Raw genomic sequence first — 16,144 nt, forward strand, 5'->3', positions numbered from 1 at the left:
GAGCCGCTCAGGGTGTGCACGCGTACTACTGGATGCACGGTCCTGCCAACGCCCCTCATGTCCTCATTGAAGGTAAAGTTGCTGATCCAACTCCGTTACCGGCGCTTATGGCTTGTCCCAGAGACAGACGTACGGGCATATTAGACTCTCTTAATGCGGTGACTCGCGCCTGGTACCATTTAATGGACGCTCAGGCCTGCTCACTACTATATGCACCAGGGGAAAAACTAGAATTGTGTTCATGGCTCCGCCCATGCAAGGATAGAGGAGTTTTATCGGCGCTGGCAAAATTAAAGCTAATCACTATGGGGGATCTTTTCCTTTAAGGCAGGGTCATTACGTTGGAGGAGGTAATCGCGGAGGAAGGTCCAAGAGCAGAACCTCTGGCTAGGTTTCAATTTCATAGAGTGCGAAGCGCCCAAAGAATGCTGCTTGGAGATGACATGGAGGAATCACCTACTGTGCACACATATGAATATGTGGTCACGGCTTAATCCCCAGCGCGCCTCATATCGCGTCTTTATAGCGACACACTGACGGAGAGGATAACACCATATGCGAAACCTAGGCTAGCATGGCAGTCCAACTTGGGGATTGATCTCCCAGAGGACAAATGGAAATATTTCTGCGCCAATGTCAAGAAGGTCTCTTTAAATGGTAGACACCGATTACTACATTTTAAATTTCTAAACAGGGTATATTACTCACCTGAGCGTCTTCATAGATATGGCTTGCGAGACAATCCCAGCTGTGTACGATGCAGGGCACCCTCTGCTGATTTCTTTCATTTGGCATGGATGTGCCAGAAGGTGGCTGCCTTTTGGCAAGAGGTTTATAAAGAAGTAAATAAAGTCACTGAACTATCATTAACCCCTACCCCGCTGCTCGCTCTACTGGGCTATTCCAAAGATATAACACCGGAATTTTGCCGACTAATAGATATAGCCTTCCTAGTAGCCAGACGGTGTGTGGCGCTTACTTGGATGAAAGGGCTCGTTCCAACATTAAATAAATGGACTAATGATCTGATATATTGTTGCACACAAACAGGCCTGTATTACCCCCAAGAAATCGACCAAAAAATTACTGGGCGCTGTATCTAGAGAGGAGGCCAGTGATGGACACTGCTGACACTGATGAAACACGGTCTGCCTTGGGGTCGGGATCGCGAGAGGGCAACACAGGACGTGCACCGAACACACTGATGCATCCATTTCAGGAATGAATAGGCCGAGACTACCTTTTGTTACCCCTACCGTAGGTAATTGAGTCACACTAACTGTGGTGGGTTACTCTTGCGTTAGGGATGGAATGCTGTGTAGCTGACCGGAGGCGGTAGGGTGAGAAGTTTGTTTACAGACACTGTATATTTGTTTGCACCTTGCATGTAGGAATGATTTGTTGGGGACTGATGCACATATTGAAAGTGAGATAGAGGTTATTGCTGAGTATAACACACAAAGATTACAATGTATAACTGCCTTAATCCGATGTGTCTGCCGATGTTAATGCCGAATCGACTGTAAGACAACATGTTTTTTCCTTTTTGTATTGCTATATTTGATATGCCATGAATAAAATAAAATAAAAATAAAATTAAAAAAAAGAATGGCAACAGTTCCTAAAAGCACCTTTCAAGCAGAAAGGAACCAGCATCAGGAGACAAGCAATGCTAGCCTGTTTAAACCCAGAAAATACACAATTGAATTGCAGATTTGTAAAATTCCTTATACTGGCAGAACAAAAAATGCCCAAAATACAGAAAACTTGAAATATCAATCAGAAAGCTCTGACGCTCCAGGTCGTTCTGAAGACGAGTAGAGACCTTTGTCAGACTACACTAAGGACAGACCACTTGCACTATAATGGACACCTCGCAAGAAGTCCAGAAAATCTGTACAATACACATATTATGATTTCGGTCAATGGCCAAGCACGGCTGGAGCAAAAAATCTGGGACTGTAGTACAGAGTGACCTTAGGACAATTATTAATATCGCTATTATTAATTCAGATTTTAAACCATAAGGAACCTTCCCTACCTCTGGTGGCACCTAGTGAACTATGGATATTTAATAATACCATTATTATTAATTCAGATTTTAGATTGTAAGGAACCTTCCCTACTTCTGGGTTTTAACTTGTTTTATTACAAGATTTTTTGTTTTATAATTACAGTGCTTAAAAAGGTAGTAAAGGTTGATGAAATTACATTGAATGTTTAGCAAACGTTTTACTCTTTTAAGTGTTAATATTGCAATGGTTTTAGGTAACTATGCAAAAATAAATAGACTTGAAACTTGAAACTATTTTGTCAGGGCCTCCCTTTAAGTGGCTGTGGCAGCAGAGGTTGGCCCAGGTGATGTTGGACAACAGAAAGGGGAAGATGGTGCTGGAAAAGCCCTGCACATGTGGGTTTAAATGTATTGCATCACCCCAGTCAGTGAGCCCAAAATGAAGTTCAGATTCTTAATTTGTACATTGTTTTTCCTCTGCAACTGCGTCATGCCCTGGAGATCTGTAAGGAGCTGGGTCGTCATGTCTTGGGACTGGTGGAGGGATCTCAAGACTTTGTTCAAGGTGGCAAGGGTGACAGTCAACCCAGTGGCTTTATTATGTTGGCCCACAGTTTCCCTCCCTCAACCTCTATCACATAAGGACCCTATGGCCTTGACCCAGTGTGCCCCATTCCACTGGTTCCTGATTGAACTGTAGGTGGTGGCTGTGGTGTCTCAACAACAACCAGGACTAGGAGGCACAAGATTGTTGTGCTGTTGGTTTGGACACAGAAAGTGGCGGTATCTCTGAGCTGCGGTGTTGTGACAGCTGGGGTGGGAGATGTAGGAGTGGGACGAGTGAGATTCAAAGGAACTATCTGCTCTGGCAGACCAGATGGACCAGGCTGCTCCTCTTCATCCAGACTGTCAGGAGTGTATTCATCCCTGGATGTTTGATCCTTGGCTGGAGTGGAGGCTTCCTCAGTGACAGATCGTGGGCCTTGTGGTCTGGCTGTTGGGCATATTGTGAAAGTAAAAATATGGATCCATTGCAAAAGTGTGGATTACACATTTTGGGCTAGATGTAGGTAATCCGAAAATACCGATTCTAAAATACCGAATTGTACCAATTCGGTATTTCAGAATCGGTATTTAGGATGTAAATAATAATTCGGTAAAAAATACCGAATCGGTAAGATTCGATATTTACCGAATCGGTAATTACTGATTCGGTATTTGCCATTCATTCCTATGGGCCTGGAGGCCAATAGCAATGAATATCAATTACCGAATCGGTAATTACCGATTCGGTAAATACCGAAAAAGTCAAGGGTGGCAGGGTGTCACTTTGACACCCTATTGCACCCCTCATTAGTGCTTGTGTGCCATGTGGCACACATACATGCCCTAAGGGCATGTATGTCTGTCACATGGCACAGGTGTAAATGAAAATATTTGCATTTACATACAAATTCTTTATTTACCACCAACTAATAGTTGGTGGTAAATAATGAATCCTTAAAGCCCTGTAACACTGTTTACAGTGCTGCCTACATTTAAAAATACAGATTGGGTAATTTTACCGATTCGGTAAACTAACCGATTCGGTAAAATTACCGATTCGGTAAAATTACCGAATCTGTATTTTTGAATGCCCTACATCTCAGTATCCAAATACCGGTCGGTAACGGCCGAAAATCGGTATTTTCGGCCGTTACCGACCGGTATTTGGATACCTACATCTGGCCCATAATGTATTGTAAACCAAAAATGCAGGCACCTAAAATGGAAACATCAATATCATGATTATACATTTCTGTGGTATTATAATTAGTTACACAGACAGTTTAAATGTAATCCAAAACAACTTCACATTCACATGTAAGAAAATGTCCTGAAATGCAAAACAAAATTTAAGAAACTATATATGATATGTATCAACCATCCAACACAATGCAGTAAAGAGGAGAAATGTGAAATTAACCAATCCAAGCCGTAGCAGGCTAAAAAACAGATTTTTACACTACTAACCAGGATGTTTTGCATTAGTCATGATATTAACAGTGCAGAGAAACCTTTCACATATACCACTAATATTCAGCCAACAAATGTGCATACCTAAAGACATACAATTTTCAAAAGAGAGCATTACATAGGGATTGATCTATAAATTACACATTATTACATGTGAAAAAAGTTTGAAAAGGGGGAATGAGCAAAATTGGATTTGAATATCATTTTCACATAACCCCAACATGGCATCATGATTGTTGTAGTTATTTTAATGATACATTCAGAACATTTGCAAAAACGTAACTTGAACATACCTAATGGAAATCTGCTCTACAAAGATAACAGACATTTACTATTTGAAACAAATATGTTATTTGTTATTTGGTCTGCAAACACCTACAAGCACCATCACATCATGATGCGTACAGCTCATTACATTCAAACAAACAAGCCAAACAAGATGTTTCTGATATATTTAGGTTTGTATGTGAAAGGAAACTTGCAAAAAAGAACATTAGCAACTGCTAACTTCAAAGCAAACAGGATATTTAGGTTTGGTACACCTTGAAAAGTGTAACTTACCTGTCTCCACTCTATCAGGGATTCCTGTCAAGCCTTCAGGATGTAGGATCTGCAAGACCTTCTCCTCCCAGGTAAAGAGTTGTAATCCACCCCCAATCCACTGGGCACTTGGAGGCCACAGAATGCAGTCTCTCTCGCAGGTCAACAGATGAGAAGATCCGTACTACAGATTCCTTGAATACGACTAGAATGAAGGCCTATGCTGATAAACACCAATGTGCATGGGACACAGTTTTCAAGGAAGAAGACTGGATACTGTTCAAGCAAGAAACAGAAACACAAGTATGATGCTCCATTTTATGCTGTACCCCTGAGGGTTTTGATGAGCAAAGGACATATGCTGACCACTCAATGACCTGGAAAGTCCATCACAAGATATTTGTCAAACTTCAAGCACCTACCTCGATGTTCATCTGCTCCAGATGTCAGAACTGGGACCTGCCACCTGAAAGTCTGGAGTGCCCACCTCCAATGCCTAACAAAGCATCCCAGGTGCCTGAGGCAAGTTCTGCTCCTCCTCTTCATCAACCTCACACGACTAGATCTGGAAGACTGGCTCAAGCATCAAGATGACTCATTGAGGAGCTATGATGTATATGTGTACTATTTGTACTTTTTATGTAGCAGTCAGGGAGATGTAGTATCTTGTAAATATGTATAACAGGACCCATCTGGTCCGCGAGGGGCTCTGTGGAAAAATGCCGTAATTGTTTGGGTGTGCCTGGGCATGGTTACTAAAGTTAATGATGCAATGTGCACAGTTAGTTATGGGTTATACTCTAAAGAATAAATACATGCATGACTAAGCATTGTGAGTTGCATGGTCATTTGCATGCTACTGGGCTGCGGAGGACACTACAAACGCCATCAAGGGAACCACACAATCCTCTTCAATACAGTCAAGAACTGCATCAAGCTCATGTCTGGCCCTCATATCCTGCATGCCACAAGCAATTGAAATCCCATCAACCATTTTTTCAGTAATCAAGCAGAGCATGTCTTGCAGAACATCAACAACACATAGCCTTCTTCTCCTCTTAGACCCATGGTTTCCTGTAGCAATCCTCAATGATAATCCTTTGATGCCCAAATATTTAGCAGACTTCACCAACATACTCAGCTCTATGTCATAAGAAGATTATACATTTTCTTTGTTGTTTATCATAGCTCTCTCAGGAGAAGCTCTAACACCACTACTCAACATTGTCGATAACTCTCTTACAAAAGGCATCTTCCCAGATGATCAAAAGACATGTCAGATACTCCCACTCCAAAGGTAGCCTATACTAATTCCTGTTGTCATTGCCAAAAACCAGACCAAAACTATTCTTTTCATCAGCAAAATTGTAGGTGTAAGACTTCTAGACTGACCTGTTAAGCATATGCCTTGGGCGTAGCTGGTTTAAGCACAATAATTTGGTTTCCACTTCTTTCCCAGACGGTTGGGTGTCTTGCAGTAACTCACATTGGCATTGTTTTAATATCCATTTAGGGAACTCACATATTTTGCCATTGTTTCTATTGTCATGTGGGTGCATGCGTTTCCATTGTCTCTATAACCGGTCTTGCGCAATGTGGGTCACACTATATACACCACACCCAAATCACCACATCCTCCTCAGCCATTACTATCTGATTGCATCAGAATGAAGAGTCAGACAAACTAATTTGACTCAGTGTTACAAATTAATTTGACGTTGACACATAGCAACAATGCATGAATGTTTAACAATACAGAAAGTGGATGTTCCATGAGTGTTTTATTAACAATACTTTATATGTGCGATTCACAGATAAGAACTTTAGGGTCATATGGTATTTGAAAGATACGGTGTTACCCCAGCTCCTTGGTTGTAGGCTAACCTTTACCAGACTCTGTCTGCAGAATACATTGTGATATAGTGTTGTTGACTTGGTCAATAATATGTACACATCAAGCACTGGTGTGCCAGCAGTCCTGACTTCTGCCACATGCCCATGTACCAATGGTCTTGCTGACAGTGGCCACTAGACATCATCACCGAAGTGTTCAGTTGTGGCAGTTCTTTAAGAGCTCTGAATAATGGCTAGATGCTGTTCTGTGTGACTACATTTGACCCCATTGGAATTTCTTAAATCCTGAGTGAGTTAGAATGTTCAGTTACTGGATGGCTGGATGAAATGTCTCAGTCTTTGTCTTTGATTGGTAGGTGCAGGATAACTTTCAATCTATCATGGACCTGTGCACTGTTAAGGTGGAAGATAAAATGGATGTCACTGTTGGTGTCTGTACAGAGACTAATATTGCATTGCTTTGACAGTGATGTAGTTTACTTTTATATTATGTTACGTGTCTGAGGACGATGTATTGAGCATTCCCAGATGTGTGACCATTTATTTGAAATAAGGTGATTGAACTCATCGCATTTCTAGAAAAGGTGGTACATTATTGAAAAAATAAAGTCAGAGAACAATCCCTGGAGAGGTTAATGTATAGGAATACTATAATACTAATTTATTAACATTATTGAAAAAAGACTGGGCATGTGCAGTTTACACCAGTGATTTCCTAGTGAGGAACCTTATGTTATTTGTGTGTGGAATTCAATAGGATCAATGCAGTGTTACAACTTAAAACACATTTATATAATTCAATAAAAATTACTATTGCCACTCCAGAGAGTGCAACAGTAGGGAAAGCGTTGGATAGCGTAGAGGTAAAAATTACTATTCCCACTCCAATGAGTGCACCAGTAGGGAAAGCGTTGGATAGCGTAGGGGTAAAAATTACTATTCCCACTCCAGAGAATGCAACAGTAGGAAAAGCGTTGAATAGCGTAGGCATACAATTTACTATTCCCACTCCAGTGAGTGCAACAGTAGGGAGAGCATTGGATAGCGGAAGGGTAAAAATGACTATTACCACTCCAGAGAGTGCAACATTAGGGAAAGCGTTGGATAGCATAGAGGTAAAAATGACTATTCCCACTCCAGGGAGTGCAACAGTAGGAAAAGCGTTGGATAGGGTAGGGGTAAAAATTACTATTCCCACTCCAGAGAGTGCAACAGTAAGGAAAGCGTTGGATAGCGTAGGCATAACATTTACTATTCCCACTCCAGTGAGTGCAACAGTAGGAAAAGCATTGGATAGCGGGCGGGTAACAATTACTATTCCCACTCCAGAGAGTGAAACAGTAGGGAAAGCGTTGGATAGCGTAGAGGTAAAAATTACTATTCCCACTCCAGTGAGTGCAATAGTAGGGAAAGCGTTGGATAGCGTAGGGGTAAATATTACTATTCCCACTCCAATGAGAGCAACAGTAGGGAAAGCGTTGGATAGCGGGAGGGTAAAAATTACTATTCCCACTCCAGAGAGTGCAACAGTAGGGAAAGCGTTGGATTGCGTAGGGGTAAAAATTACTATTCCCACTCCAGTGAGTGCAACAGTAGGGAAAGTGTTGGATAGTGTAGGGGTAAAAATTACTATTCCCACTCCAGAGAGTGCAACAGTAGGGAATGCGTTGGATAGCGTAGGGATACAAATGACTATTCCCACTCCAGAGAGTGCAACAGTAGGGAAAGCATTGGATAGCGTAGGCATAACATTTACTATTCCCACTCCAGTGAGTGCAACAGTAGGTAAAGCATTGGATAGCGGGAGGGTAAAAATTACTATTCCCACTCCAGAGAGTGCAACAGTAGGGAAAGCGTTGGATAGCGTAGGGGTAAAAATTACTATTCCCACTCCAGAGAGTGCAGCAGTAGGGAAAGTAAATACTTCATATATGAATAAAAATACATTCAATATTAATACCAAATACAAATTAATTAAAAGTAATTAACAATTTTATATAATATAATAATGAATCGATTAAAAATACAAATAACAATTAATTAGAAAATTATTACCTATTAATACAATTTTTTAACAATTAACAATTACTTAATTAACAATTAAAAAATAATTTAAAATTAAAACAAAAAAACAATAAATAAATTAAAATATTTAATTAATTACAATTAAATTACTTCCCACCCTATTCCCCTATAAACACACAACCCGCAACAGACAATAAATTAATTAAATTAACATAATTATCAATTAATTAAAATTAATTACCAATTATATTTTAATTAAATACCAATTAAACATTTATGTAACAATTAATTCAAAATAAATACCAATACTTTTTTTTTAATAATTTATAATTAAATTACTTCCCACCCTATTCCCCTATAAACCCACAACCTGCTACAGAAAATAAATAAATTAATAAAATGAACATAATAATCAATTAATCAATTAATTAAAATGAATTACCAATTATATTTTAATTATTACCAATTAACAATTAATTAACAATGAATTCAAAATAAATACCAATAAATAAACATATTTATTTAATTATAATTAAATTACTTCCCACCCTATTTCCCTATAAACCCACAACCTGCTACAGAATTATATTACGCAAAAATTAAATACCATAAAATTGATTATTTAAAATAAATTATAAAATAAATATACACTTTTCACACATATACTGACATATAAAATACCTTGAAATAATTGGATATTAAAAAATTGATATTAACTTAATTACCTCATATTCGATATTTTTGTTGTCTATATTCTGTCCATTCTATATTTTTGTTGTCTATATTCTGTCCATTCTATATTTTTGTTGTCTATATTCTGTCCATTCGATATTTTGTCCATTCTATATTTTGGATTCGATATTACTGCTATTCTATTCGATATTTTTGTAGTCTATATTCTGTCCATTCAATATTGTGTCCATTCTATATTTTTAAATCGATATTAATGCAAATCGATATTAAAACTCGATATTTTGAGTCTATACCAAAAGTTTCGACAAACGAATAATACATATTTAAAATACATTTTCTTAAAGATATTAAAAAAAGATAAAAGTTCCTTTACAAGCTAAAATCATAATTATACATATGTGTAATAATGGCCATAGAATTTCGAACCAATTTGACAAAAAATACACATTATTTTATCTCTCTCTCAACCCAATTATTGCACTTCATTCGTTTCCTAATGCCCATTGCTGTTTTAATGAAATTTAACACAGCAGTGCAAATAACAGGATTGGTCAGTGATTGCAAATATCTGTACTCCTCAATATATAAACATGGGTGAATATTCATTAGCAAGGGAAACAAAAATCTACTCCTTGGTTCTTTATAAAGTGCACAAAAAGGAGTAAAGTGCAAGGTGCTCCGGGTAGTTCTATTGTCGTATGGGCAAGAAATAAGGTTGTCCATCCAACTGGATTGTTTGGGGAACGCTGCCAAAAAGTGCAAAGTGCTAAGGCGGAATCTTTTTAAAAGAAAATGCATCAGGCTGTTTGTGGTAAACTTTAGGAAATATTGCTGTTTGGGCATGAAAGGGCAGCTAGGGCCAGATACCTCCAGTTGTGAATGATGCAAATTTTCCCAGACACTATACTCCTCTTTAATTATTCCCTTCGCATTTGTGGGGATACTCGACAGGGTCACCCAATCTCGGATAAGCTATTCCTCACAAACCGAAGCCAGGGGATATTCACAGACTTATCCAGATGAATACAGTCTTCGATGATTTCCCTGGAAAACCCAAATTTTGGCCCACAAGAGCAAGGGGGCAGCAACGATGCGGTCTCCTATGTATTCCATCCCCACTTCTCGATGAGAAAATGAGGTTCCAGAGCTGCTCGGAATCATCAGCAGACATTTTATAAAATTATTCTATACCACTTGTAGAAAGCGACTCCGTTTATAGCCCCACACGCCCGCCCCATACGATGCAACCAATATGCATTTTGCATTGTATAAGGTAATAAGCTTGCACACTGGCTTGTGGCCTAACTTACAGGCAAACCTAAAGAGCCCCTTCAATACTCTACTTGTTTGCTGTGCCCTATCCGTGATCAGGTAATCCCATTTCATATCCTTGCTAAACATGTTCCCCAGGTATGTAAACTGTTCCACCCTTTCAATGGACTTACCCCTTACATTAAAACTTCTGGTTTTAATCTTTTTTGGGCCGCATACCATTATGTAAGACTTTGAGAAATTAACCCTCAAGTCTAATACCGCCATCAAATTTGTAAAGGCGTCCAGGGAGGTTTGGAGGCTATTGGCCATACAGTATCGTCCGCGTACGAAAGCAGTGGAACTGGCAGACCTTTAATGCGAGGAAAATCTATTTTCTTGCCTAATAAAAATGCTTCCAGGCCATTCATATCGATTAATAAAAGAAAAGGAGCTAAAATGCACCCCTGCCAAACTCCTTCGGTTGAGGCAATAGGATTTGTCCTTTCCGAACTCGGGGTTCGAATCTTATGGAAACATAATGTATTAGCATGTAGGAGCAGAATTAGTGCACTTTCAAAGCCCATTTCTGTCATTAGTGCCCACAATTTCCCCTTGTTTACAGTATCAAATGCACAGGACAAGTCCATGAAGGCAAGGCGGATAGTGCCACACTTTGCCTTTATGTACTTGCCCATGATCAGAGACAAATTTAGGTACTGCTCAGTTGTTTCCATTCCCCTCCCGAAGCCATACTGTATTTTTGAGATAATCACATTACTAGTTGCACATGTCTTTAGTCAGGCAAGGATTACCCTACCCAGTTCTTTAGCGGTAGAGTCAATAAGGGAAATAGGACTATAACAGGCAGGATCGTTTCTATTCCCTTTTTTAAACACGGGTACAATCATGGCCCCTTTCCAGGATACTACGATTGGACCAGTCACCACAATTTAAAAACTTGAGTTAGCAGCGGTGCCCAAAGATTTATATTTAACTTAAAAAGATCTAGTGGAACTCCATCTGGGCCTGGAGCTTTCCTACTTATCCCCTTTGCAAGTGCATCCTCCACCTCAGTCACCGTAAGTAAGGCACTAAGCTCTACTGCCTGTGTCATGCCGGCTGGGAGTTCCTCATTATGCATAGACATCTCCCTACCATTTGGATTAAAGATAGGCACAAAATGTAGTTCCCAGGTATCACCCAGGTTCAATGACTCCATTTTCACCCACTTCCTCTGTAAATTGGGGTTGTTTGATGATGACACAGAAACTTTCACTATTTCTAAGAGCACTAGTTCTCTCCAGATGATCCCGCGCTATGCGCCTCAGTTCCGGTTTTCTTTCACTGATGGTGGTTTTATATAAGCATCCTGCACATTTTATTTGTTCTCTGTTACGGGGCTATATTTGGGGGGTCGTTTTTAAGATCTTGTGGGCTCTAGAGCATTCAGCGTTAAACCAGCGGCTCTCGCAGTGCTGCTTGGGCCTGGCTGGGCAAGTTAATCTATTAGCTACATTAATGCAGAGCTGTTCAAAGTTATGTACAATCGTGGATGAGGAAGAGTCCTGCTCCAAGCAATCCATGATCAAGTCGAAGTTAGATCTAACTATTTCCTCCTCAAAAAGTGTTGGATTTATTTTTCCACAGTTTACTCTTACACCTTTATTGCAATTATAATATGTCAAGCGACCATCATCCTATGTGGTTCTGGCTATTACTTTAAGTGAAACAATTAGTGAGTTGTGGTCACTCGCTATTTCCGGATCCACATGAAAATCACACACCAGTGAGGAGCACTCCCTCGAAATAACCATAAAATCAATAGAACTTTCCCTACCCTTGCCAACAAAAGTAGGACACTGGACTGAAAAACTAGGAGTCAAACTGTCCAAGTTGTTCTCAATGATAATGGTATTCAGTGCCTCTTCCTGTGGGATGTGAATAAAATGCGCCAAAGGCTGATTATCTGTGTCCAAGAGACCACAAACTCTTTCATTACTGTATTCACAGGATGTGCAGTTAAAATCCCCCACCCATAAAACACATAAAGGATGCCACTTCCCAGAAACATTAACGATTTCCATTTGCAAGTCTTCTATAACATGACAATTCTTTGGGTCAAAAATATTATAGTACCTATTTACAAGAAGGACTCTCACCTGGAACATGTTAACAATCATAATCAATTAAAACCACTGAGGGGATCCTACACAAAAAACATTTATGGAACTGAGCCTAACTGAAAATAAGGTTACCAACACTCCTTTTGTCCTCCCCGAGGACGATGCTGTGGCAGGCACATCAAAGACCTGATAGCCATCCATCTCTATACTTTATTTAGCCCACATCTCCTGTATACAGATTACATTGAAACGCCTGATGTATTCCAACCAAGCCTCATCTGTTAGTTTCTAGCGAATACCTGCTATATTCCAGGAGATTAGCTTAACTGGGGGTATAGAGAGGGCCAGATCCGTCTCCATTGATATGTGTCACTAGTGGACTGGCCACAAGTGTTTGTAGCGACCTCTCCCTGGGCACCTATTTTCAGGGGTTCTATTTACAACGGCCGTGCAAAATGTGTCCTTTCCTGAGGGACTAGCAGAATATATAATATGGCCTTTGTGGGCTTTGTGTTACTAGGTGCCTCTTTGGTCCCAGCTCCCCCTATGTCACCATATGGGTGGCCCTTTCTATCATTATCCATGTACCCACCAGATTGACTAGTTAGTCAATCAATCTCGCTTAGGTCTGAGAGTGCCTCATACCTATTAGGGTGAAAGGAGGCGGGCGCATATGGGCGTCAATAATGTGTCTAGGTCGAGTTGGCCGCATGCTGGGGGCAAAATCTGACTAGGAGGGTAAAAGAAACCCAAATGTCAAGCCTTTATCTGTTCGGTAGGTGTGTCTTTCAGCTGGTTTAGGGCATCATAGACACACTTTGCGTCACTGAAATTAATCACAACATAGTCCCCTTCAATGCTTTTCTTAGTGCCACAATCCAGCTCACCCGCCTTGCCATAATAATTTACTCGAACCAATTACAATGAGGTGGGTTTTTTTAGAGCACCAGTGAACTATTTTATTTATAACGCTCTGGCAACTTTCTTTTTGTTTGGGAAATAACCTCTGGACCCCTGTTAAAATCAAGGTCCAGGGGGTACTTTCTGGGTGCCGGTGTAACTGGTCTACAATCCCACTCCCGCCTGGAGTACCATGTAAGCGACTGTGAGCCATTATGTCTCTGGGGAGGGATCTACCCCCAGCCCTTTAATTGGAAGTTTTGGGGGACAGGACGCCCTGACCCAGATGTTGACTGTGCGGGAGGGAGTTTTCATGAGGATTCTCTACTAGCTCTACCAGTGTGCTAGTGTTTGTGGTCTCTTGTATATGGCCACTGTGTGGGGGATGTATGACATTACAACGCATGCTTTTACATCGCATGCCTTTACAACGTGGTTTTTACAACGCATGCCTTTACTACGCATAGTGCTTTGGGGCGCTGGATAGTGAATAGTTTAATTTACTATTCCAACTCCAGTCCCCGTGGATAGTAGGGAAGGTGTTGGATAGTAATTTAAACCTATTCCCTATCCTAGAGCAACCCCCAGCGCAATGCGTTGTAATGGTTTGCGTTGTAAAGGCACTGCGTGGTAAAAGTTGCGTTGTAAAGGATGTTTCCCCTGTGTGGGGGGATAACCCTAAGGATAAGTGGTACCTTACTAGGGGCCACTCCGTCAGATATACCTTCCGACCGGTTGCCCCCATGCCCTTCAGCTATACCCCTTGTGAATAAGCCTCTCTCAGTTGAGATATGTGGTGAAGTTACTTGTACTGTACTAGGGCTTTACAAACAATAGTTAGCTGCTCCTCAATGTTGGTTAGTCTCACCAAAATTGGTGCCAGAGCCTCCTGAACTAAGTTGCTCAGATCTCCAGTTAGAATATCAAGCCCATCCTGCCCACCATTGGCTATCCCTCCAGTAGATGACTTAACAAGTTTTCCTGCAGTGTGAGTTTGTTTGGGTCTTTTTGTTTTGGGCGACTGATTATTCATCTTATGGGTAGTCCCCACTCTCTCTGTTCGCTTCCTCTTTCCTTCAATCGCGGACAATTTGCCAGGCTCCGTCTATGTTGTGCAAGGGCTTACTTCACCATCCTGTCTCGCTTGTGACTCACCCTGTGATAAAACAATTACAGTGGTAACAATAGGCATTTGAGACCTGTCCTCTGAAATACTTTCTACTGTACCAGTATGGGGGTCATTGTTTGGGGATAATGGCTGGTTAACAGGCGATAGTTCAGGTGTTGGAGCCAGGGAAATTCTACGTTCCACGCTCTCTAGCTCCTTATTGACTGCTCCCACCGCCTTTTGCAGAAAGCAGTCAAGAGTGGTATTGGTGGTTTTCTGGGCCAGAGTGGGCTTTGGCTTTTCCATGTTGTATTGAACCAACACCTTTAAATAACTGTCATTCAAAAGCTAGTGCAATAACGTTACCATATGTGGTCCTTTTTGATGTAAACGAGAGCACGAGTTACAGGACCAAGAGAAAAGGCCCAGCTCAGCCTCCTCCGGGCTCTGATGGGCGCAGACAGACCTGCCCTTGGCCTGGGCTTTGCCCAAACACGCCGCGCGTGTCCCGCGCTGCATGAGCCCGCGGCCGGTTTTGAAGTACCTCCCTCCTGGCGTTGCACGATGAAGCTGCCGGCTATGCACCGCAAGGGGGCAAAGAAGGCTGGTTGTTGTGGTCCCCCTGGACCAAGAAATCAGGCAGCAGGTGAATGCGGGTCCCCCGCTGCGGGAGCCCGCGGCCGGTTTTGAAGTGCCTCCTGGCACTGCACGATGACACTGGCAGCTACGTGCCGCAAAAGGGCAAAGAAGGCTGGTTGTTGTGGTCCCCCTGGACCAAGAAATCAGGCAGCAGGTGAAAGCAGGTCCCGTGCTGTGGGAGTCCACGGACGGTTTTGAAGCTTCTCTTGGCTCTGCATGATGACGCTGGTGGCAACAAGTTATATTTGACAATTAGCTATGCAGAGTTGTTTGAAGAAATTTAATGAGATATTACAGGTAAGGAAAATTGTATATATAACTATTACACCTTACAAAATTACATAATCTATTGCTTGCACTACAAGTTACCAAAGAGTGTAATATTCAGTGTCACATTATCTCAAACAGTTTTTACTCTTACCTTATTGTGTATCTCTTGCAATATATGTATATGGGTGTTACTGGTATTTTTAAATGTACATTTTAGGTAAATGCTTTCATTTCTGAAACAGACTGTTCATACCGGTAAAAAATGTGATGTAGCAAAAAATATTGTATTCATTTTTATACATTCTACATCCTTCACATTTCAGTGACTCACCTGTTTATGGCTTTCGTGTCTCCAACATTCAGTGGATATATTTGAGTTGTATGTCAGAAATAGGCAATATTATTAAAAGGGGAGGGCACTCTGTGGTAGTTATGGACCGAGGTGAGGTCTGAAGTCCTGAGGCGAAGCTGAGAACTCTACTGAACTCCAGTCAATACCTACATGAGAGTACACTTTCTCTAGGATAATATTACTATTGTGAATCAAACCCTTATAACAGTGAGAGATATTTGAAAATTGTTTGTATTTTTATTAGACTAATAATCTGGAGAGTTACAAGAATCATATCTGTTAAATTGTTCTGGTGATACATGTCAGCTTTTCAAGATGCCAAGCCATACAAATATTATGAGTATACTCACCCTTCC

This window comes from Lissotriton helveticus, chromosome 8 (genome assembly GCF_964261635.1).
Source record: "Lissotriton helveticus chromosome 8, aLisHel1.1, whole genome shotgun sequence".
Classification (NCBI taxonomy): Eukaryota; Metazoa; Chordata; class Amphibia; order Caudata; family Salamandridae; genus Lissotriton; species Lissotriton helveticus.